The 24,089-nt window shown below is 40.8% G+C and overlaps 1 protein-coding gene across 1 annotated transcript in view; it reads left to right on the forward strand.

Moving 5' to 3' along the window:
- Positions 1 to 24,089, forward strand: part of LOC107086263 (extracellular serine/threonine protein kinase FAM20C-like) — a 56,795-nt gene that overhangs the window by 11,038 nt on the left and 21,668 nt on the right. The gene's annotated exons all lie outside the window — the stretch shown is intronic.

Here is a 24,089-nt window from a genome sequence, read left to right on the forward strand (position 1 = left end):
CAATATGTTTTCTTCACAAACTCCAATCAGATCTTCTTTTCTGTGGTGCCATTGTTCCTCCAGGATCAAAACTGAATACCCTTTGTTAGGATTTGTGTGTGTGATGCTGCAGCCCCTATTTGGCCTGATCTCCTTGATGTAGCTCCATTCTTCCAGACCTGGAGGTAACCTGGTGTCAACCAGTCTGGTCCGACTCTAGGCTTGTTTCGTAAGACCGTCTAGCCTTGAAGGATTTGTGTGGCTTCATGTGGAAGAAGGGAAAATCCTCTCTGATGCCCAGCCCAGGATTTCTGAGGCTTACAGAGGTATACATCATTTCACAACAAGCACTACTGATGATGAAGCTCAGTCATTATCTCCTGCCTAGGTCCAAAATAAGCATGAATCACAGAATTACCATCATTTCTGCTTTGTGCTTTGAAAGTGACCACTTTCTGCTCTAACAGCAGATCCAGAGTGGTGCTGGTTCTCCATGTATTTAAATATGTCTTTGCACAGCAGCCAAGGTGCTGAGACAGGTTGCTTTAGGTCAGCTAGAAGAAGCTCTTTCATGAATCCTCATATTTTATTCTGGCTTCTATTTATCTTTGAATCCAGAAGAGGAAACCCATCACATCCAGATCAAAGAGCCCTGCAGGGAGGCCCTCAGTGACTGGCTGACTGTTTTAGCAACATACATTCATGGCAACATTTTGCACTAAGTATGGCAAGAGGTCTCTCTCTGTCTGAGAAGTAGAAATTTAATGCACCATTAGCTTTAGGAAGAGGCAAGGATGCTATAAAAGCAACTGACTGAATCAAATGCATAAAACAGGAAAAAGGATTTTTATATTAGCAGAAACACCTTAAGTGTTTAGTCATGCTTTTATCGGCTCTTATCACCAGCATAAAGAAACAGAAATTAAAGTTTGAGGCTTAATAATAGCAGAAAATCTATAAAAGATTCCTATAAAATGTTAGATATGTAATGAAAAGACACAAGTTAAAGTTACAGCTATGGCGCAGGAAGAACTATAAATGGAAATGATTGTTGCTGTATAAAACATTTCTTGATGAAGGAAAATCAAATTATGTTAGATTTGTGGTTTCTGCTGTTTTAAATAGAGATTTAAAATTCCTCCTTATGAGCCACATAAAAAAGCCTCTCTAGAAGCCACATGAAAAACAAAATAGAATGATATGGCTCTGCTAGAAGCAGTAGCGACGTCACTGTAAAACTGGGTCTTACAGATTTAAAACAGACAAATGATTACAGGGCCAGTTGTCTGGCATCTCATGATAACAATTAGCCCAGTTAGCATAACTAAAACACCAAAAGCTCTCTCTCCCTGGAGAAGGTGGACTGTACTTCATACTGAGATTCCCATAATGCTGCAAACGTTTTTAAATATGGTTGCACCAAAATGAATTCTACCTGTGCTCTCCTCCTTCATTCCCCTTTTCTTTTTGTGCTGGATAATGTTACTGCATACTGGATGTGCTGTTTGTCACGTCATCACAAGTTTCGGCCGGAAATTTTCAGTGGCTGAATTTTTTACGGTGAATACCTTTTACAGTAATCTAGCATGTTTCATTACAAAAGTGGTTAAATCCATACATATTGAAGCAAATCTGTTGCACTCCTCTCAGCCTTCCTGTTGCCTGCTGAAAATCTTGCTCTCTCTTTAAATATTAGCATGATAAGATGATTAGACAGGGATAATAAGTTATTTCTTTCTAAGAATCTCCTTATAGCTCACCAATGCTGAGCATTGCTCAGTTTGAGTCTACTTCCTGCTGTCACAGCTTCCACACAAAGGACTGTTTCTGTTTGCCTCAGATATGATTCTCCCGTGGTTTCTAGGATAAATTCTTCTCACCAATGTCTATTTGAACAGTAGTTTGATTTTACATTAAATTTTTAAAATACTAAGCCATTATTAGAAAAACACATGTGACTAAAATTAACTGGGACTTGATGGGACAAGAGGGCACCTTAACGCATTCATAACTCAGTTTATTTTGATGATGCAGGCTTGGTTTCTGTTCCTTGTCAATCTGATGCCTTTTTCCTCTTCCTCCTCAGCTCTTGTTGAGAGCCTGCAGGGATTACAATCTCCTGTGTCACAGCTGAGCGTCTGGAGAGATTCAGACTGTCATCACTAGGTGGCCTGAGCTTGTTATGGTTTCTTATCCAACCTCTTGGTCTGTAGATATTAGCCTGATCTAGTTCTTACTGCTGTTGATGTTCCATTGCCGATTTTATCAGTGTTTAAATTCAGAACGCACTTCTAGAAGGACAGAGGAAGTCTATCTGCTGTATGATAACCACTTGTTCTGGTGTTGTTTGGTTGGATTTGGATTGTAAATATTACCCGGATGATTCTCCGCAAACTGGGGTAAACAACCACGCTGAGAAGACAGGAAAACATCAGGATTTATAGTGACTTAGATATCAAAGATGATGAACATCCGATTCGAACAGGTCGTTTTTGCAATGTACAAAGCAGGAGAAGGCTTTGTTTCCTGTGGAACTTTCTATGTCATCTGGTTAAAAAGTTGTAAATGTCAGGCTCAGAACAAAAGGACCCAGGATGAGAGGCGGAAAGACAGTTTGGTTTAACAAAACAATAATTTTAGATGGAACTGCTGCGAACAGTGTGGGCGTCTAAGGCAGGAACCTCTGGTCCTAAAGTTCAATCTGTTCCCAGAGGATGAGGTTGTTTCAGCCAGTTGGCTACCAAAAGGACGCGGCGGGCGCTGCCCATAGAGTCCCAGATGCTAAAGTGCTGGAGGTCAGAGAACAGGCTATAGATCAGAACCGTGCAGACGAAGGAAGGCAGTATAATCCAGAGGTGGCAAAGATGTGCTCTGGAGTCAAATCCAGGAGATCAGAGGTCCGAAAAGGTATCAAAGTGAAATTCAGGACTATGTCAGGAATCAGTTTCAAGTTTGGTACACAGGCAGAATACAGCAGGAATCTGAGTACAGGTCAGGCAAACAGTAGGCTCAGAGGTCCAAAGGCAGAACGGATCAGGATCAGGCAATCAGAAACACTCAGGTACGCTACAGAACTCTCACCACAGGCTCGAATAATCTGGCACTGATGACTGGAAGGATGCGGATTAAATAGAGACTGGAACAGGTAAAATGGACGAGCGGTAATGAGAACTGGGTCGAGATAAGCAGGTGAATAAAATGAGTAATCACACCAGGCATCAGTGCCAAGATCATGACAGTAAGGGCGGTTTGAGGGAAAATGTTTCAGATTAAAACTTTTTACAGCCTTCATCCCAGTAAGCAGTCCATTAGAACCAAACACAACCCTTGCTTCAAGTACCTGGGAAAACTAAACATACCTATGCATCTCTTTATATGTCGGTCTTACAGTTTAGAGATGATGAAAATCTTTTTTCTCCCCTTTTGCACTGTTGTGGGCTTCAGCATGTCGCCATTACTGTAAAGTGATATGAGACTGCAAGCACACAAAGGCCTTTAAACGATGAGCCTGTATCATCGTCAGAGGGAGGCGTGTGAGAGGTTGATGATGGATGTAATCATAGTCTCCTGCCTCAACTTTATTGTATCGCTTGTCAATCAGTCGCCTCTCTAGGCTCTGCGACAAGCAAATCAATTCCAGCACTTCTAGAAGAGATATCTCCTCCTTCCGCCGCCCCCTCCTCATTCTTTGCAATCTATATCTGTGCAGTGCTTGGTGCGTGAGTAATTTTTGATTGACGTACCGGGGAGCTGAGAGACGAGGGTGCCATAATGTCACCTTGTTTATGTCAATAACATATCGACAGAAGCACAAACAACAGCCTGGAGGAAATGTGTGTGTTAAGTGTGAAATATTAGCAGGAAATTGGCTGCATATGAGCGCTGCGGTTGTATCATCAAGATGTGGGAGGCGAAGGAAAGAGCTTTGTTTGTAGATGATGAGATGGAAATCTTTATTATCGAGATTACTCATTGAATGAGATAAAAGTCTAAATTTATGATAAAAATAAAAAAATAACATTTCAGCCTTTTCATTACAGAACCATAAATGATTGTAACAATGTGATATTTATACATTACACATACCGGTAGTTGCTTGGTTCTTGCACCTACAAATGTGATCTTTATGCTGTATTCATAGAGGTTCTTTGTGTCTTTGACATGTAGTCAGGAAGTGAAGGGATGAATGGCCTCCAGACAAAAAAACAGATAAGATCAGAGCAGCAGAGAGGCAGAGCTGAAAGGTGCAGAGTACAACTTTATCCCACATGATACTTGCTTTTTTATCAACCAACACTGCTAACAGGACTTTGATGCTTGCCATTAAAGAAACTTCCAATAGTTGTTCATCATGGGGTATGTGCAGTAACAGGGAGGACTGAGCTGTGGATCTGCGCATCTGCAGAGGCTGCAGGGGGAGGTTTGGCGCCACCCATCACCGACGCTCTGGAGGGAGAAACACAGGTATGTGACCACAATAATCAGACGCAAGTTGATGATCGATGTGAGTCACTTACCTGGTCTAACAGTTTAGTCAGGATCTGTCAGGATCCAGCCAATGGACTGCCAACGAGATGCTGCGAGAGCCGCCCAGAGCGACCCCAATGCAGCAACCCCCGTGAAACAGGCAGAAGTCCGAGCCAGGTCAGGGAGACAGTTCAGAACAGGGCGGTTCTGAGATCCAGGAGCCCGCAGCCCGGTCAGGGGTCCTGATCCAAACAAGAACAGACAGATCCAGGGTTCTAGAAATCCACAGAGCGTTTAGGCAGGTTCATGGTTCCATGAGTCCAGCTGTGAGCTCAGGCAGACACACTCAGGTGAAGACAGGCAGGCTCAATAGTGAGAGGCAGAGAAAAGACATGGTGCCAGGCGAAATGCGGAACTTTAAACTGGCTCCCTCCAAGAGCCAGGACTACAGGACTTTCCCCCCACAAGCCAATACTGGAGCTGGGGGCGCCAGCGGGAAACAGCCAGGACACGCTCAGGAGATGACAAGAAAAATACTAAAACCTTCTCAACCCACTGGCCTCCGGGGACGAAGACATGAACCACGGACAAAACTAATGAACAAACATACAATGATCTGGCCCCGATAGCCGGATTGAACTATATATAAAGCAGAAGGAGCAGGTGGATAAGATGAATGATAATTAGTGAGCAGGGAGGGTTAGGCAGTTGAGTGAAGTGAGCAATTCGGTCAGCTATCAGGGCAGATCATGATAATTATAGTATATACCAAAATCACAATAAACAAAACTGAGTATAGCAATTACACTTTTACTACTTTATCAATTAATACATTAACGGCACAAGGCAGAAGATTTGGTTCTATGTTTTAAAGCTCAGAATCTAATTTTTCAATTATGAATACTCATCTATCAGTTGTGTTAGTTCTTCTGATATTTAATCTTCCTTTATCCACAATGTAGGACATGTTGTTCCTTAATTTTTCTGTGTGGTTCTAATTTTTTCACTGGGGGATCATTGTACTTCTTTAGCCAAAGCAGAAATAGGACCAGTACATTTTTGCGGAACAGAACCAGTTGGCCCAAAGGATACTACATCAGAAGATTGAGCCCAGAGCTAACAGCTTTCAGCAGAGTTCATATAGATGGAGGTGGAATCTACTGTTGCTGAACGGGTCTCCTTGAGGGATGTTTAAATTGGAAGGACACGATAAAAAAAATACGTGCCTGGATGTTACCTGCTGCTTGTCCAACATGTTTACTGCTGAAGTAAGAAGAGTATGAAGAGAACAAAGTTTGCAAATTAAAGTAGATTATTTTAGAAAAGGCTTTTGGCCTTTTTTGTCTCTCATATTATTGAAAATGTGTTGATGAATGTTAAACCTGCTCTTTCCAATTGAGTTCTTGTAGAAAGAGGGACAAATGAAGTGATCAATGATGAACAAGGTAGTGCTACAGGGCAGCTTTCCACATTGCTTTATTCACTGCCTCATTTCAGCAAATCATTATGTTCTACTCAAACTACAAACTCCTAAAATGGATTTTAAACAGTCTGTGGTGAAATATTCTTTAAGTCATAGATTTTATGCTACCATACACATGTAGGACATTAATAAAAAGCCATGGCTTAAAAAAAAAAAGAAAAAAAAGAGAGTTTTTTTTTTTTAATTACACAAATTCATCATTTAAGGCAACTGAAACTTTTTATCATGCTGTTTGTTTGTAATGCAAAACCAGGAAGAGATTTCTGGGATTTATTCTACATGTAGCTTTAGTTTAACAAGTGTTAATTGTGTCCCAGTTAGCCTCTTAGCTCAGTGTTGACTGTATGTTTAGCCTACAGCTCATTTGTTTTGCTTAGCACAAGATTCTGCAATCCATGTCGACCAGTAAGCCCGGTCATACACTGTATGATATTTTCAGTTGTTGTACACAGCTACAGCTGAAACTGTACGATTAAATCACAGGGTTTAATAATTCATGGCTCACAATGCCCATTCTTAGGCTTTATGACGTGATCTAACTACTTACACTGCACGTCCAAAAATCTCACCTCAGACTCATTGCCGAGAAATGGTGCTGGTCGGACTGGTCAATCTGGAAGAAGAAGAACTCCCTTGTTTGCACATGCACAGTGTGTGAGGTTCTGGTAATTTCACAAAGGCTGACTGAATTTCCAACATGTTTGATTTTCTCCCGACCTTACGATTCCTGATCGGGAGGTCGTAGTGAGAGTATAATTGCCCCCTTGTTACCCAGTGTATACTGCACAACGCTGGACGCATGCTGAGGCTGAAACTCGTCCCGATCCAAAAATTATTGAGTAGAGAATTGGCCCAAAAGAAGCAAAAAATTTTACAGCTGTTTGCTTGAAGTAGGTATATGGCTACTTATATTGATAGGATTGGAGGAAAAAGCAGCTTATTCTGTACATTTGGGATAATTTGCCGTACATTCACTTTTTAAATTTTACTCCTCAGCATACTGGGCGTTTTTCTAGCATGTGCCTCTTACTGGGACATCTACCTGCATTCCCACCCCACCCATCTGACCACCTCTCCACAGTTTACAGCTTGTCCCCTATTGGTTGATAAAAAAAAACGTCAGAAGAAACTCTTCAATTTGACAGAATATGCTTTTTGTAGATTAGTATGGCTGTACAGATCAGCAAGGAAAAGTGGATAAAATTAATAATCAGGGCTGTTATGTTTACCAGGGACCAAAAGGGCTCAATTTAAAGTAGAGTTGAATGATAACAGCAGCACTCTGAACAGTCCTTCACTACATAAGGAAACAAGGATCAGACTTTGCAAGCTTATTAGAGTAGAGTATATTAGAGTAGGGGCCCTTACCGCCCACCCAAAAATGAACAATAATATAGAATGTGTCACATAATTTCTCTTTATTTTCAAAAATAACTTCTTGTTACATTTTGAATGTAAAATGTCGCAATGAAAAAGAGGATCAATTAAAATGTAGAAAAGCATAATTTAACAAATTTTGCACTAACAATGGTTTATATACTTTCACATGAGCTATGTTTTATCTATCATGGAGGATAATTAACAATAATTAATAATTTCTAATTTAAATTTATTCAAGTGAGTAAACAGATAAATTACAATAGATAAAATGTAACATTGGGGAGTGTAATACAGAAGTAAGACGCATCCTATAGTTGCAATTAAATTAAAGCTGTTAGAATAAAAAAGTGATCTGTTTTATCATCATCATTATGTGGAGATAATTTTAGAAAAATCCTCCAGGATACAAAATAGGGATAAGGATTTAAAGGATCAAATCCATATGAAAAAAGTTATAAATTATGCTTTATTATTTGCTTATTTTATTTATGAATTTATGCTGAATTATTGTCCTGGTTTCTCTTCCTTGTCTTCCTAATGGCCAACCCCCAAACTGTCGTCTTTCAGCCTATTGCCCCTCCCAATAAATGATGGATTTTTAAATACAAAAGGAGAAATTAAAAGTAACATTAGTAATTTTTTTAACCATGTAAATTTCATACCAAGTGGCAGCAATAATGCAACTTACAGACACCCTTCCAGAGGTTTTATGTGTGTTTTTAGTTGAGCATACTGTACATTTCTAATGTTGTTCTGCCAGCTAGCATATTTCGGATTTTCTGAAACTGATCATTTCCCCCATGTCAGGATACTTACATCATACCAAACCTATGAAGCTTCTCTGTCATCCTCAGAACCTGGTACTTCTGATCTTTATCCCATCCATTGTATAAATATCCGCTCTCCCTCACATCTAATAGCTTTAGATGACAGACTCCAGACTGTGTCTCTTTCTCTGTTTTCAGTTTCAGCCAACATGAATTATAAACAGAAATATCAGATAAAAGTGATATTGTTTACATTTGTTGTTGGAATATTAGTGTGCATGTTTTCAAGCTGTAAATGATTTCCTATTGAAACATATCTGTTAGAAGAGCTTCCTTCTGTAGATTATTATTACAGCAATATATGATCTTTAGCAGGAGCAGCAGTATAAGTGCTATCCCTTTCTTTTTTTTCTTCTTTTAACTACTGAAATCATGTTAAACAGTTTCAAATGATCCATTCATATACACGGCCGATTTAAACGTCTGTCCATGGAATAGTGTCTGTTATCCAAATACATGCAGCTCTAATTAAAGGCGAAGGATAAACTGACCCATTTGGATAATTGTCTTATAATGTAAGCCAGACGTTGTGATGGGCGGTGGTGTAATAGACAATAAGCACTGTAGACTTATGGTTTGCTGCTCTATAGAAAATCACTTCAGCAACAGAAGCTTATGCAACTAATCTATGGTCTAGTGAGACTGTGGGAAGCTGCCATATCCCACAGTAATAATCTGTTAATGTAGCACTGGCGTTCTGCCATTTACTGCAATCAGCCATCATGATTTATGCAGATACTATTGAGCTGGTGAAGTTGTCTTCTGCAGTGTGTTCTAGTACAGAGTGACACTTTCAATTAGAGAAGTTTGGCATAATTAAGCTCAACATATCTGGTAGATGTTGTTGTTTTTTTATGAACACCAACCATCATTCTTCTCAGTCTTCCAGTGCGAGCCTGTATTCGAGTGCATGAGCGTGTCGCAGTGTTACTGCCACCCTTTCATGTTGTTGGACATTTGATCTCCTGGCTGTCAGAACAACTTCAATATAGACTTTACCAGAGGAGGACAGATCAGTCGTATTTTTTCCTCTTGCTGATTTCTACATATCTGTACGGACAAGTCCGACCATCACTCCTCTGCAAATCTAACATGTTCCCCTCTGGAACATCCTAATGATACGATCGTTCAGCTGCTGCCTTCAGGTAAATGTTATCAGCTCTAATGTTGTGTTGGAGGAATGATAACACAGTTCTGCAGCCAGCAGAGATGACGCGCCAACTTGCGATCTGCATATCAAAGCCTCAGCCAAATTCCTATGCCATCTGTGTGAGCGGACACAAACACACACACACCCACACACACACACACACACACACACACCGACACACACACACACACACTCTCAGATGCATTAATGCTCTTCCTCTGCAGTCTCAGAGGCAAACATGTCTTTGGTCTGCCACCATCCCAGTTCATACTCATTGTTTCTCACAAAATGATGATGAGAAGCTTAATTTTTCAAGCATTAACATTTGCGGAGCTTATTCTTGGTCTGCGTTTTCCCTGGAACCATCTGTCCTCTGCTCGGTTGGCTCTGAAGTGGCTGTCATTTAAAGGCAGGCTCTGTCCCTGTCTGGACCCAGCACACCTCAGCAGCTGATGTGACTGATTCTGCAGACATTGAATCATTTGGACTGAGCCTGGCCTCTCTGCAGCGTCATCCCTGCTGAGGACCAGATGCAGAGACCAGGGCGTTTCATGACTGGAAATGGGCCTTTAATGTCTTCCTTGGAGTCCCAGAACAAAGGGGGTGTATGACAGCTTCATGAGTCCCGAATGCTCCAAATAGCTGCTCTTTTACAGCCTCAAAGGGACCAAAGATGTGCTGCTTGATTCACGTTTAAAGGCCAGATATGCTCATGAATACTTGAAAGCCAGAAAAGCTTGGAAATATTCAAATTATGAATAATAAATAAATATAAATAAAAAGTTTCATTGTTAAAATGGATTGAAAAGCATTTTTTATTGAAGCCCATTGGTTCTTCTAAAACAGGATCACACTACCATATATGGACAAAGAAGCGACCTCGTTTAGTGAAAGAAAAACCCAAAATGGTCACAGAAATAAATTTAACCTGAGAAAAGTTTTAATAAATGAAAATTCAATGAAAATGAGCAAATGAAGGTTAGACACAGTTTTTCACCAATGTTTCAATTTTTTTCAATTAGATTTCTAAAATCCTCACATCATTCTACCAATGAAATATGGTGCAAATTCACCTTTCACCATGGTTTCATAATGAACTCTCTGATCGGCTGTGCGACCTGCTTATGTGAGCAGTGACACTAATTTGAATCTATCTTTAATAATTTTTTTTATTCAGTTATGGTTTTTTTAATTCTTTATTTCTGGAGATGAAGCACTTTGGTTCAGATAGAACTCAGTGAACGACATCCTCTGACACGTCGTTAGCACCACTTAAACTCTTGTGTTTAAAGTTCATTCTGGTTTTCAGCCTGGCTGAAAGTCTTTCCTATGTTCGATTCTTATCTCTAACTTCACCTTCACTAGCTGCCAGGTCTCCATGGCTTCATCTGTTCCCTCTGGGAGGTGCTTTTCTCCTTCTGAAGGTGTAGGAAAACATCCATTTATGATTTTTATTCCAAACATTTGTCTTGTTTTTCTAGCCAAACCTTCATTTCTACCAATTAAAAATACTCTTTCCTGCTCCTGGCTGTCCTCTGAGATGTTTGGGAATCTGTTGTTTTTGAGGACTTGTTTAAGAGCATGATTAGCCAAACAGCAGCGAGCCGACTGAAGATGCAGGTCGAACCGGGAATCACGTTTCCACCGTCCCGTCTCAGAATAAATGAACATTAAACATCTGTCCCACGCCACTGCAGGCATGCAAAAGCCTGATTAAAAACCAGAGTTGCTCATCCCCAGTCCACTCTGCTTCATATACCCCGCTCCACCCCACCCACCCAGCTGCAGCAGAGTTTTTGTTAAACGGAGGAAAATAGAGTCTGATCAGAAAGTGAGATTAGAAAAGCAACTAAGTCTGGGCATGAAATGATTCCAGGAAAAAAATGAGAAGCATGCCAGTTTAAACAGTCAGTTTGCACCGTTTATTCATTTAGCGCCATTTAAGAATCATAACTAGATGTAACAATGTGCAGGTAAAGTAGTAGAAACAGCATCTTCAGACTAGTTTAATTCTTGCTATATTTATGTTTTTCTGCAGTTTATCCATCTTCTGTTCTGGATCAGTGGTGCAACACATTTGACCTAGTTTTGCAAATCGGTTTAAAGTTTTACACCCCTGTCCAGCAGGTGGCAGTTATACAGTAGTTTGACCATTATATAATCAAGGGCAACTAGCTTGACTTATTTTTTGATCATTCACTTTGTTTTCTTTACATTAAAAGAGAGAAATCAAAATGAAAAATATGAGTCGGGGATATAAGAGATTCAAAAGGATTTGCTAATATTTGTCCTCAGTCAGCTTGTCAACATCAGTCAGCTTTCAATAGTGTTTTTTTTATCGTTGAAAATATCCAACATTGTTTGGTAGTTTTCCATTGATAAGGTACATTAAACCTGCTGGACCAAAGAGAAGAGGGGTATATAGGTTGCACAAATCTCAACATTTGTGCCCCAATTCTAGGGTCTGCATCCTTCGATGGCTGCATGTGTAGACTGATTAAATCACACCACTTTATCTTCTCTCATATCTTCTCAGTTTACCAAGATTTAAATGTAACTTTTTTTTTGTTGCTCTTTTGGCTTTACAGATCAATGCCTCATTCTGTCATTGTTGCTAGGCAACAAAAGTTACAGTTGGGTGGGGGAGGGAACATGGATGTCTTGGTCCCATGCACATTTTACTATCCAAAAACAATGTTAGGCTACAGTACAGAGACATTCTTCGAGCACTAGGACCAAGCGGAAAACCGCAGCTCAAGCTGAAGCCTGCTTCACAGAGTTTAGACCGTGCACAAGCTCCCGATTGGCCTTTTCTTGAGTGATTGCCTGTTAAACATGCAAAGTTAGTTATATTAGAAAGTACTTGTGTCCCGCTCCACTTCGGAAATCAAAATTTGGTCCATGGGCGGGAACAGTTGAATAAGGACAGACGGTCCCAATTTAGAGCCGCTCACTTTTGACCTGCTTGTCTTTGCTGCTCCTGGATGACCCATCCTACGCAGAGCTGGTCCTTCGAAGGCTGCGGCCCCTGAATTCAGATACAGCATCCTTCCTCTGTGAAGAAAGCATTAAGCAGGGGCTCAACAGGAAGGTTCCCAGCTTCCTCTTCTGGTGCAGGTTGACGTGCCCCTGGGCAAGGCAGTTGTAGTCCACTAAAAAGTATCTAAACCAGACAGTGAGAGTTTTTATCTTCCATTTCCTGAGATGTTTCTGTTGTTAAATATCCTAAGTTTTTTTCTTTTTTTCCCCAGCAGCTGCAATGTGCAAAATCCTAACCATTAGGACCAACGTTACAGTGTTTGGTCAGGTATTATATTTCAAAGGTCTTATGCTGTGAACATTCATCCTGTAAATTCGGCCTGTTGGACCCGCCCTTCTCACACAGAGGTCAGGACATTGTAAAGATGGAAGAGAAGCATGAAGGAACACGTGGGTAATTTATATTTAATGCTGTCTCTGCAGTATTCAGCAACATATGTCCCTGATATCCTGCAGCCTCAGAGGAAATATAAAAGAAAGCTCCAGGGGTATGAATACTTCTTCAATCCACTGATCCGTCTCTGTTCTTCATGAGTGTCTTGCTTCATCATTAGAATCTTTTGAATCTTTTTTGTTGTTGTTTTTGTTTTGTGCAATTGTCCTAAAAATGTGAGAATCCAAATGTTGTTCAGTTAAATGATGCATAGATAAAAAAAACTGTATTTACATCCCAAGCATTGGCTGCGACTGTCTGATTTAACTGTAAGAAGAGGGATTATTTGAATCCTGGGAAGATTATTAATGTCAGTGGGATATGGATGAAGAAAAGACCATATGGTCGGGCTCACCAAAGGATTATGGTTTGTTGTTTGAAAGAAAAAAAACACAGCAGAGGGAAAAATAGTGACTCTTGCATTGTCAGGCCCCACGACGAGAAAGCGGCTTGGTAAAATGGTTTGGATTAGCACAGCGCGATGGAGTCCGTCTTCCCTCTGACTGTGATGCTGTATCCTCAGTCGACTCAGCGACGGGTCGGGCCTGGACTGGGGGGTTTCACATTTATCATGTTTACACAGCACTTGCTCAAATATGAGCTTTGTAGCCACTGCTCTCGTCCAACTGCCTTCAGAGGGGGCGTGACCAACCTGTCCTTCAAGGTAACGAGCCGTTAAAAACCCAAACCCAGAGTCTGATGCAGGGCAAGACTTTCACCTTTTTTATTCCACATGGTCTCTCTTGCTTTCCATTAACGACTCAAGCAGAAAACCCGAATGTTCCAACTCATAATTTATCAGTCAGGAAAGAGGCTTTCGCATGTGATGCAGAGTGAAGGAAATCATTAAAAGCACTCAGCCAATATTCTCTGCTTTATTCAAGGATCCATCAATGCAAAACTTAAGGTAAAGTCCAGTTAAGACAAAAATGCAAATCTATTTTTTAATAACCGCATGCATATTTAGAGGCTGCCACAGTATTAGCTATTACTGTGGTTGGAGGCCAGCTTTTTGTCAAGGCTTGAGAGGAGCTGGCATGTTGCTCCAAGATTTTTGCTTTAACTGTTTGCTTTTCTTGTTGGGAATCATGTAGCACAGATGGAGCGAGCAGCAGTTTGGGTCTTCTCTGCCAGCTGGACACTGCGCTCTCCTCCTCCTTTCCTTATCTTTACTAATACTGGTGCACATTAGATAACACACATCTAGGATTCAAGATCTTCCTTCCAGTGTTTAGAAAGGAAGAATGCTAAGAAACAACACTATTCTAAACCCATGAATGTTTTCAAATCTTTACAGATTCTCAATTGGATTGAGATCTGATGTTTGACGAGATTATTCTAGCCCCTGAATCTGCTCTGATTTAGGTCCTCCATCATATCTGTTGCTGGATTTTGAACCTCCAACCCAGTCTCATGTCTTTTGCAGCATCTAACAGATTTTCTTCCAGGATTCTCCTGATTTTGCGCCATCTTCACATCAACTTCACATTTAACCTGCTTCCCTGTCCCACAGCATGATGTTGCCGCCTCCATGCTTCATTATAAACAGGTTAGGTAGAGATTTCTGCTTCACGTGGCTGTTTTTTAGATTTGTTTTTTACTCATTGGTCTCAAGCTTTGCACAACTTGTGGAAAACTGTAAACAAGTCTTCTTCCATCCGTTGACCACGGCTTTCTTCCTGCCCCTTTTCAATAAAGTCCAGCTTTGGCCATAATCTTCTCTTTTGGATGTAAGGGTTTGGCGTTACCTTAGAAGACCTCTGAGAGAAACTTGCTATTCTGGACTTAATGAGTATCAGAGTAAACAAGGCTAAATACAAATGCACACCACACTTTTTACATTTCCTCCCACTTTACAGCTGTACGCCACTTTGGTGTGCAGTATAAAATCCCAATAAAAGCTTTTAAAGCGTGCGGTTGTTTGGTCGCTCAGAGCGGTGACCTCGTGGCCAGTGGGAGCCTGAAGAGGGCTGCAAATATCCGGTTGGAACTTCACAGACTGAAACCAGGGTTGCTGAGATGTTCAAAATACAGATTTTTATTATTTTTCAAGGTGCTGCAAATATAAAGAATCAATTCAGATTTGACTGAGGAATTTCCAGCATCCTTTATTCAGTCAATCTGCTAGTTGAACCCTCTCATTTCACAAAACACCCTAAAATCTCCTCACAATCTCTTCTTCTCCTTTAACTCCTAATATCTCTTTTGCTTCCTCTCCTCGTTCTTCATCTTTTTTACTGTTTCCTGTTTTCTTTCACTCTTTTGTTCCAATCATCGCTCTGTTTTCATCCATCCATCCTTTGGCCTGGCAGCTCTTCCTAACAACCCCAGCTCTGTCATTTTCTCCCGTTATAATGTGAGTGTTGGTCTCACAGCTCTGGAAAATTTTCATTTGCCCTTTATTGTTTCTCCTCTCATAAAGCATGTTTTTCCCCCCTCCATAAAACCTTCCAGCAGCTCCTTATAAATTCTTAACAAGGTGAGTTTTGGATTGTAGCTTCCAGCAGCTTCCATCCCATCATTTTCCTCTGGTGTTTGTGAGGGTTAGAATGAAACAGCGGTGGTTCCTCTGAGGTCGAAGGCGTAAAATGTCTCCTTTCTTGCTGTTTACTGGCGATAAAACACGATGCTACTGAGATCCTCTCAGAGTGTTCCTTGTAAACGTGTTGACTGAAGCACCAGGAGAACTTTTACACCCCTGTTCCTCTGATTATTTCTTCAGATTCCTTCCTTCCTCTGCACCTTTCTCGAGGACTTCCATGGCTCCAGGCTTTTCCTTAAGTGCATTTATTATGTATTTATAGACGCAGAGGACTGTTTGCTCTCTGCTTATCAACAGCCACCATGATCTCCACCCAACAATTTAGGAGAAGCAGCCCTGAGATTCCAGGACACCACAGCAGCTTCCTCCTGTCCACCCCAGTTGCTCATTCCCCTTTTCTCCTTAAATTTCCTCCAGATCTCCACCTAAGAGCTTCTGTGATTTATAATTTTCTAAGCATTCAGTGTCTCCATGGTGCCTCTGGCTTTCTCTGGTCTGTCCTGAATCCCGCGCAGCACTCACTAGTAACTCCTGTCTCCCCTTCTGCGTGCATCACTGTGGCTTTGACGTATGCTCTGTAATCTGCACAGATTTGCTTGCAGTAAATGAGACGTTTAAAGTCACCCACCGTGAAGCCAGATTATATTTCTACGCAACTATTATTTTCTTTATTTTTTTTGTTTTTGCAACAGTCTGACTTTGAGCAAAAACGGTGTCACTGCGAGTTGGAACGTGTCAGACTGGCATGTCACCACCCTCTCCGCCAGCCAGCAAACAGTGTAATTAGACTAATTGTCTTGGCAATAAATTTGAATCCAGACATGAAAGAATTTGAAGGGGGTTGCATTACTAATTACTCACGCAGTTTGCAGCCCGTGTTCAGAGTAGCGCAACAAAGAAATGGGTTTAATGCCGGGGAGTGGCGCAGTGGTGGATAGTGGGTAATTTTAAGCTAGAATTGATTAAAGAAACTCACAAGTTGAGGCATAGTTAAATTAAATTGTGCACAGCGGGGCCAAGATATAAAAAGCCCCTTGCTATTTTTTTCTGTGGTAAAGCATGTGACTTGGAAATAAAAGGGAGAAAAAAGGGCGGTTCAGCTCCTCTCGGCCTGGCTGTCAGTCATTTCTGACGAGGCACCGCAGGTGAGGCCAAAATATTCCTCATTACCTCTTAATGGTTTATTTAATATTTAATATACTTGGAATTATTCCAAAGAAAATGCATTAATTAGCATTTTTATCATGTGGCTGTGTTTTAATCAAACCCACACAGCAAAACGTAAGTGAAACCTCTCAGTCCAGCAGAATTGTTCTGAATAAAAACTGAAATAATCTCCTGCTGATAGCAGTAGAAGAACAGCAGTGTTTTTCTGACGAGCTTCCTTCATCTGGAACGCCAATATTTACACAATAAAAACCACTATGGTTATTGTTTCTATTGAGAACATTAAAGCAGCTAGTATTTCTACTGCACCCATCGCCACTTATTTAAGGAATTTTTCTTATCCTTTTTTTGAATGAGGTAATAACCTCTAAAAGAAGCATGCATATTTCAGTTCTGATTATTTTTAAGTCATCTGGATAATGAATTTAAAGTGTGTATTTAAGTCAACAGAGGATGTATAAATCCAAACCTTTCGATAAATATAAAGCCAGAGTATAAGGATGGTCACTGAAACTAAATAGCCAAGGATTAACATACAAAGAAAAAGACTTTATTTTGCTTTTTTTTTCATTTAAATATTTAGAAATATTTGTGTTTGTTTTTTGTGTTTTTTTGCTTCATATAAGCAAACTCATATTTGGCAGGGGTCGGTAGTACTTACATTTAGGTGTGTGAAAATTAGAAAAAAAGTACTTTTAGGATTAGGATTACTGTGCTGTACTTTTACTTTTACTTAAGTAATATTCTTGTAAAGTATCGCTACTCCTACTTGAGTAAAATCTCTGACTACTCTGTCCTCTGTCAGTAATTTGGACTATTCCAAAATCAGGTAAACCTACAGTAAACAGTAACAGTGGATGATTGTTACTCTGTTCTAGCATATTTTGTTCTCATTGTAAGGATTGGTTTTCTAAGTTTTATGTTAATAAAACTCTGCATGACTTTGTTCTTTTATATTTATGACAATTTTTTTGTATTCTTTATGCATCTGATTCCTTAAAATTCCAGAACTTGCACATAAAGTCTGTTTGCCAGCATCAATTATACACACTAAAGGTATAGTGGAGGATTTTTTTCTAATGTTTTAAAAGTCTTTAATTCCACTTCCATTTAATAAATCATTCATTAACTTTTCATTTACACACTGAAGGAGATGCTTCAGTGTGAAACCAGTCTGATAACAAATCACCAGCACTGACTCTTGGATGCTTTTCTTTCTTTTAAGTCCAAAGCCTCGGGAAATGAGGAGAATCCATTAGCTGAATGCTTTCCACCCCCTCCGCCCCCCCAGCCTTGCCCCCGTGGGCCTGATGATGAGGGCGAAGGAAATGGCCAGGCATTAATGGCAGCTTTCATTACCCTGCTGTCACTAATGCAGCCCACATGAAAGACAAGACGAGGACAGGGAAGGACTTCAGCCCCAAACAGGAGCAATCTGGTGGCTTCCACATGTAGCCCAGTCTGGGATCACTGATCTTCTCCATTACTGGGAGTTTGTTGATGAAGACTGACTGGTTTCCAGAGCAGGGATGATGTGTGGATGTGGTTCCAGCAGGGAAGGCTTTGGGATACACAGAGCATTGGTGGCCCACATGATGTGGTAGATCCACCTGATCCAAGAAGTATTTTGTTGGAGCTTTCTTAGAAACTAGAACTAGCCTCTTCTTTTATGACTTAAGTAGAACAACAGCTGAGGCTTAGTTCACTGAAGGAATAACATGTGCACTTCTGCATAGATTTAGCGCTTTAAAGTTTTCTTTGCAGATTTTCTAACTTTTTCTCACAATTAACTGTTATGTTGGGTTTTTATTTTTCATGCATGCAACTGCAGTTCCTCTAGAGTCACCGTTGGCTTATTAGCTCCTTCTCTGATTAATGCTATGCTTCTCCATTCTTGGTCTAGAGTCTAGAGTGACGTCCATGTTTGGTAGGTCAGCAGGTGGTCCATCCTCTCCATGTCCAGGTGATGCATTGAGTTCAAAATGTTAAAACCTCGATAAAATAAAGTGTAAATTATGGTGTTAACAGGTTTACATGTGGAAAATTTTAAGAATCTCCATATGCACAGTGTATTATTATGTGTTGCATGGATTTGGTCAAACCAGTTAAGGGTCAGTTGTCTGTTTTCTTTTGTTTTTTTTTTATTGTTTTTTTTTTAATTGAATGAGCATATAAATTTCTATCATTCCAGCCATCTTGGATTCTGACATTTATTTACATTTTCCTATGTCCGGTTCCCCCAGCTCCTTCATTAAAAGCATCTCAAAGTAGTTGATATTTTACCAGTTTTTCCGAATTTGCTAAGATTATTGACGCTTGAAACACTGTTGATGGAGCAAAGAGGAGAACATAAAGTTCTGATCCAAAGAGCTGCAGGAAATCTCCGTCCAGACAGACAGTGGTCTAAACCTGCAGGGAGGAGAATTTATCCTCCTCACGGTTTCTGGATATATTGTTCTGTTTGAAGAATATAATTCTGATAAGTTTTTAGCATGATGTTGCTCAAAGCACATTTTTTACAACTTTATTTAAAGGACAGAGGTTATGCTCTTTGAATGGCCCCGTTCTTTTTTTTGCAACAAAGGCTGAGTGCAGCCTGTGCTTAATGAAGCTCAATGGGTCACGCTGCTGACCCGATTAGCCTCGGTTGTGATGTTCTTTGTCGATCAGCCACATCCAGCCTACCGGAGCTCTGGGGATGAATGTTGATTTCTATCTTTTAAGGATGAAAGTATTTTTTCTATGTGTAGAACTTGATTTTTTTCCTACTTCTGGGTTCTGGGTCCTTCCATTCTGCTGTCAGAGCCAGCCGAGGCCTTGCTGAGCTGAGCCGATGCAACAACTGCAGCTTATGTCTGCAAGAGCTTTTTCTGCCTTTGGAAATGAATCGTCTCTCAACGGAAACATCTCTGCTATTCTCCTCTCCTTTCATCCTCTCATAATTCTATTAGAACGTCCTATTCAAGAGCAGCCCGATAAGTCCGCTGCACAACGAGCGTCGTGATGGAGAGGTTCTTCGGAGGTTTGGGTGGCACTGAGTCAGAGCATTGTTCTGAGTGGTGTCTCCGCTCGCTGCAGTCACTATTAGTAACGTAAGCGCTAAGATGAAAGGCGCCATGAAAGGTGCCTGTTTATGCTTCTATGATCTAGTTCAGCTAGATATGGTATCATGCATTTGGATCAACGCCAAATACAAAGCCTTGAAAATACAATTACATTTTGAGTTTTAGTTTAAATGTTTATTTACAGCCTGTTTCAGTGGGGTTTAACAGATCAACACAAACTGTGAGGAGGAAGGAAACGGTTTTAACCTTTAAGATGTGAAAACCTCTGTTTGAAGCCTTTCTACGCATCACCAGATGCAAATGTGAAATCAGAGCCATGCATGAGCTGCCACTGTGCGTGTCTGTCGCTGATTATCACTGAGATACTTTGCAGTATTGTCAAATAAGTGAAATTCTGTTTGAAGAATACCTGCTTGGTCAGGAGTAGCATGTCTGGGTGAAGGAAAGTTTCACCAACAAGTCATGAAACTGTGTGTTTAGGTGTGCAGTCAAACAAAGGTCAGCAGGGAGAGATGGAAACGGGAGGAGACAGGTGCTGAGGGCTTGAAGGACGGATGTTGTCTCCCTTTGATCTAAGGATGCTAACGTCTTTGTTCCAACATCTTTCTTTTTAAATAAGCGACTGGAATGAAAAGGGAAGAACGTGATGATAAAAAGTTCTGGCCTGCCTGTGTTCCCGCCTGGTTATAGGCAGGGTCAAAGACAGACAACCGGGGAACTACTGGCTGAGAAAAGAACCGTGCTACAGAAAACCAATAATTAGCTGTTAATGATGCTGAGGTAGAAAGAACATCAAAGCCTTTGGGTTTTCATCTGAATGTTTTAGATGCATTCTGCTGATCTCCTCTCCCAACAGAGATGAGGAGATGCTTCATGTGAAGGCCATGGTTTAAAGTATTGACCTCCGGTTCAACATGAACTGAAGCCACAAGGAGCTGAATGTCCTCCTCTTTTCTTTCCTTCAACCAGTCTAATTGAGGATATTTTCTAAAGGTCCTTGTTTTGTATTTAATTGTAGATCGTAGCTTGCTGCTGCCATGCCGAAGCTGTTCATTGATGTCACTTCCTCTGTAAAAATGTTTAAAATTCTCCCCATAATACTCTTTCCCAAACCAGACAGTAGCTTTCATTTTAATATCATCTTGTTTCTTCATACCTTTGATCATTCCAGTCTCTTCCGTATTGAGAGCTATTAAAGTGATCCCACAGCATGATGGAACCCCCATCATGTTTAACTTATAATATTTTGGTTTATGAAATATCAGGAAGTTTGTTTTTTACTATTAAGTATCGGTTTGACAAGTTTAATTAAATCCTTTCATTTGGTTTGATTTTTACACATGTACTTTTATTTCAAGGGTGTCTAAATTTTTGTAAAAAAATATAATTTGATCTGTGTGAAAATGTTTTTAGCTGACCTATGGAAGTATTTATGTGTCAATTGTTTATTTTTCTTTAATTCTTCATTTAAAAAAAAGCTAAGATAGACACCAGATGACGGCTCCTACAGCAGGGCGGCCTGACTTATTTTCTGAATAAATTAGGTTGATCTCTTCTAAATTTGAGAGATAGAGCATTGAGACCAAGGTGGTCCTCTGATTATTTAAACAAAAAGAAGAAACATGAAGTAATTAACTCATTCCAGCTGCAGTAAAACATTTTATTTTGACAGAACATGACTTTGTTTTTTATCTTTGTACAAATAAAATATTGTGGATTCAATTGTGGCCATATGTGTGTGTTAGAAGTGGGGTTGGTGCATGTCTCAGGTGGACCGTGCTGAGAAAGGCTGGTCATTGTTGACGCAAGGAGAACTCAGAGGATCTGCATCAATCATGTCACCAGAAATCAACATGCTTGTTAGTCAGAGTCTGTAGGTTTGTGTGTGTGTGTGTGTGATTCACCTTTTGGTCCAAGACGGGTTTTTACTGGACCAGGAGGGTCGATAGATCGATGCTGAGTGGAAGGCACACTCAGCAGAGCCAGAATAGCACTTGAAAGGCCACGGCAATCAGTCTTAGCCAAAGCCTGTCCCCTAATCATCCAGCAGAGATTTTTATTGTGAATGGAGGCAATTTCCTCTGAGCCTGGCACTTGAGCACTTCCACTGAAGTCAAATGTGCACCAATTACGAGTACGGATAATTGAAAGTGCTTTGCATTCAGTCTTATAACTGTATTGTGTTCTGACTGATACCCTCCCTTTAATATTTAAAAACTACAGCTTTCATAAATATTAAAGCTGCTGATAAAAATCTGGAAAGGTGAAGTTCCTGTTTTGTCACGTTGTTCCGCTCTCTTGTTTCTGTCAGTGCTCTGCATTATGAAGCTCAGTTTCAGCTGTAATAAAGTTACTTATCTATAATTGATCATAAAGCAGCTGTAAATGGTGTTTGCTTTCATTTCAAAAAAAGTGATGTCTGGTAGGTGATTTTAGCTGCAGTTCATTTACTCAATGCCTTTTCATTTAATTACAGTAAACACTAAATAGTTGTGTTTTACATCAACGTCTGGTACAGAGTTCGATCCACCAGGCCTTCTTTTTACCCTTCACCATATTCTTTCATGTCAAAAACATATATTTGATCAGACACTCTCATTCATTTCATTGTTATTCTCAATCTTCAATGAATAATCATTGTTTAAATATCTTATTGTATGCCGTTCCAGCAAAGAACCAGCACTTTCTGCAGAGGGTAAAAAGGTGAGCGTCCAAAGTAAACACTGATTGTCCAGCCTTTAGGTTCAGCTCTTGTTCAGACTTTGTGAAACCTTGTCGAGAAGATCTCCTCTGAATCCGATGCCTATCTCATCCAGGAAGGTCAGTGTCTGCCTCAAGCGGAGGACATTAGCTGTCTTGGTGTCTGTCCACGATTGATGGCGGGATGGTAGACGAGGTAATGAGACAGATTGGGTCCTTATCGTCAGCAAGGTGGGCGCTGCTCCGCTTTACAACTGGAGAAAATGCAGAGCATCTGAGCTAAGCTTTTGATCAACTTGTCTGTCGGAATATAAACCCTCTGCATTGGTTATGAGATCATGAATAAAACAACGACGTCCCCGATATAAGAGGATGAAATATGCATCGTTGGCTGGCGAGGCACTGATGGGTGAGGAGCTGCATCATCTCCATGTCAGAGGAAGTCAGCTGGGGTGGTATATGGTGTATTTCTCCTTGATCCTCTGGGAGGAGCCCATTGGAGAGACCTAGAACATGTTCCTGGTTCTAAGCGCGCCTTTGGCTCTATTTGTTATCAGTGACAAAGCACTAATCTTGCTGAGGTGTCATATAAACATGACCTCCCATATAACCTCTTCCTCATGCATGACAGTAAATACATACGATTCTTTGAGTTCTCCTTCCTGATGTCAAGCTGAGTAGAGGTTTGTAGAGGACTCAAACGCAGAGACGGAGGCATAGAGTCTAACACGGATCATCTCAGTAACCCAGCATAATGGTGGCAGCATCATGCTGTGTTAAACTGGACTAGACTGAACACTGAGGCTCTCTACAAGAAAGGTCAGAGCAGAATCTTCATGCTGAGGAGACCGAAGTCTTTTGGGGTGCATGGAGCGCTCCTAAAGACCTTCTATGTGGCATCAACCATCTTCTGTGGAGCTGTCTGTTGGAGAAGTGGCTTATCTCTAGCTGAGAGAAAACGGCTGAATAAGCTGATCAGGAAGGCCAACTCTGTGATTGGATGTCCTCTGGACTCAGAATCAGAATCAAGTTTATTGCCAAGTAGGTTTGCACTTACAAGGAATTTGACTTGGTGTTGTTGGTGCAGACAAAAAACAAAATAAGATAGAATATATATATATAAATATATATATATATATATATATATACACAGAAGCTATATACACACAGTAGACTGTGCGTTAATGTCACGCAGAAATCCTGAATGGGGGAGAGAAACATTGTCCAGTGTCACGGGCGGCTCTTGGCCTTGTTGATAAGGCCGGTAGCAGATGGGAAAAAAATGTTTTTGTGACGGGAGGTTCTGGTCCTGATGAACCGCAGCCTCCTGCCAGAGGGAAGTGTCTGAAATAATCTGTGACTGGGGTGCGAGGGATCAGCCACAATCTTCTCTGCACGCCTCAGAGTCCTGGAGGCGTGCAGCTCCTGGAGAGATTGAAGCCAATCAACTTCTCTGCAGACCGGATGACCTGCTGCAGTCTGCTCTTGTCCTTAGCGGTGGCAAGATGGTGATGGAGGAAGTGAGGATGGACTCAATGATGGAGGAGTAGAACTGCACCATCATTGTCCTGGGCAGGTTGAATTTCTTCAGCTGCCGCAGGAAGTACATCCTCTGTTGGGCTTTTTTGGTGAGGGAGTTGATGTTCAGCTCCCACTTTAGGTCCTGGGAGATGATAGTTCCCAGGAAGCGGAAAGACTCCACAGTGTCAATGGTGGAGTCACAGAGGGTGATGGGGGCAGCTGGGGCTGCACTCTTTCTGAAGTCCACAACCAACTCCACTGTTTTTAGAGCGTTTTCAGTGCAGGAGGCGGGGGAAAAAAGTATCCTAAATATATTAACCTCTCTGTTGGATAATG

The sequence above is a fragment of the Cyprinodon variegatus genome, unplaced genomic scaffold (assembly GCF_000732505.1).
Source record: "Cyprinodon variegatus isolate N-32 unplaced genomic scaffold, C_variegatus-1.0 Scaffold146, whole genome shotgun sequence".
NCBI classification, from domain to species: domain Eukaryota; kingdom Metazoa; phylum Chordata; class Actinopteri; order Cyprinodontiformes; family Cyprinodontidae; genus Cyprinodon; species Cyprinodon variegatus.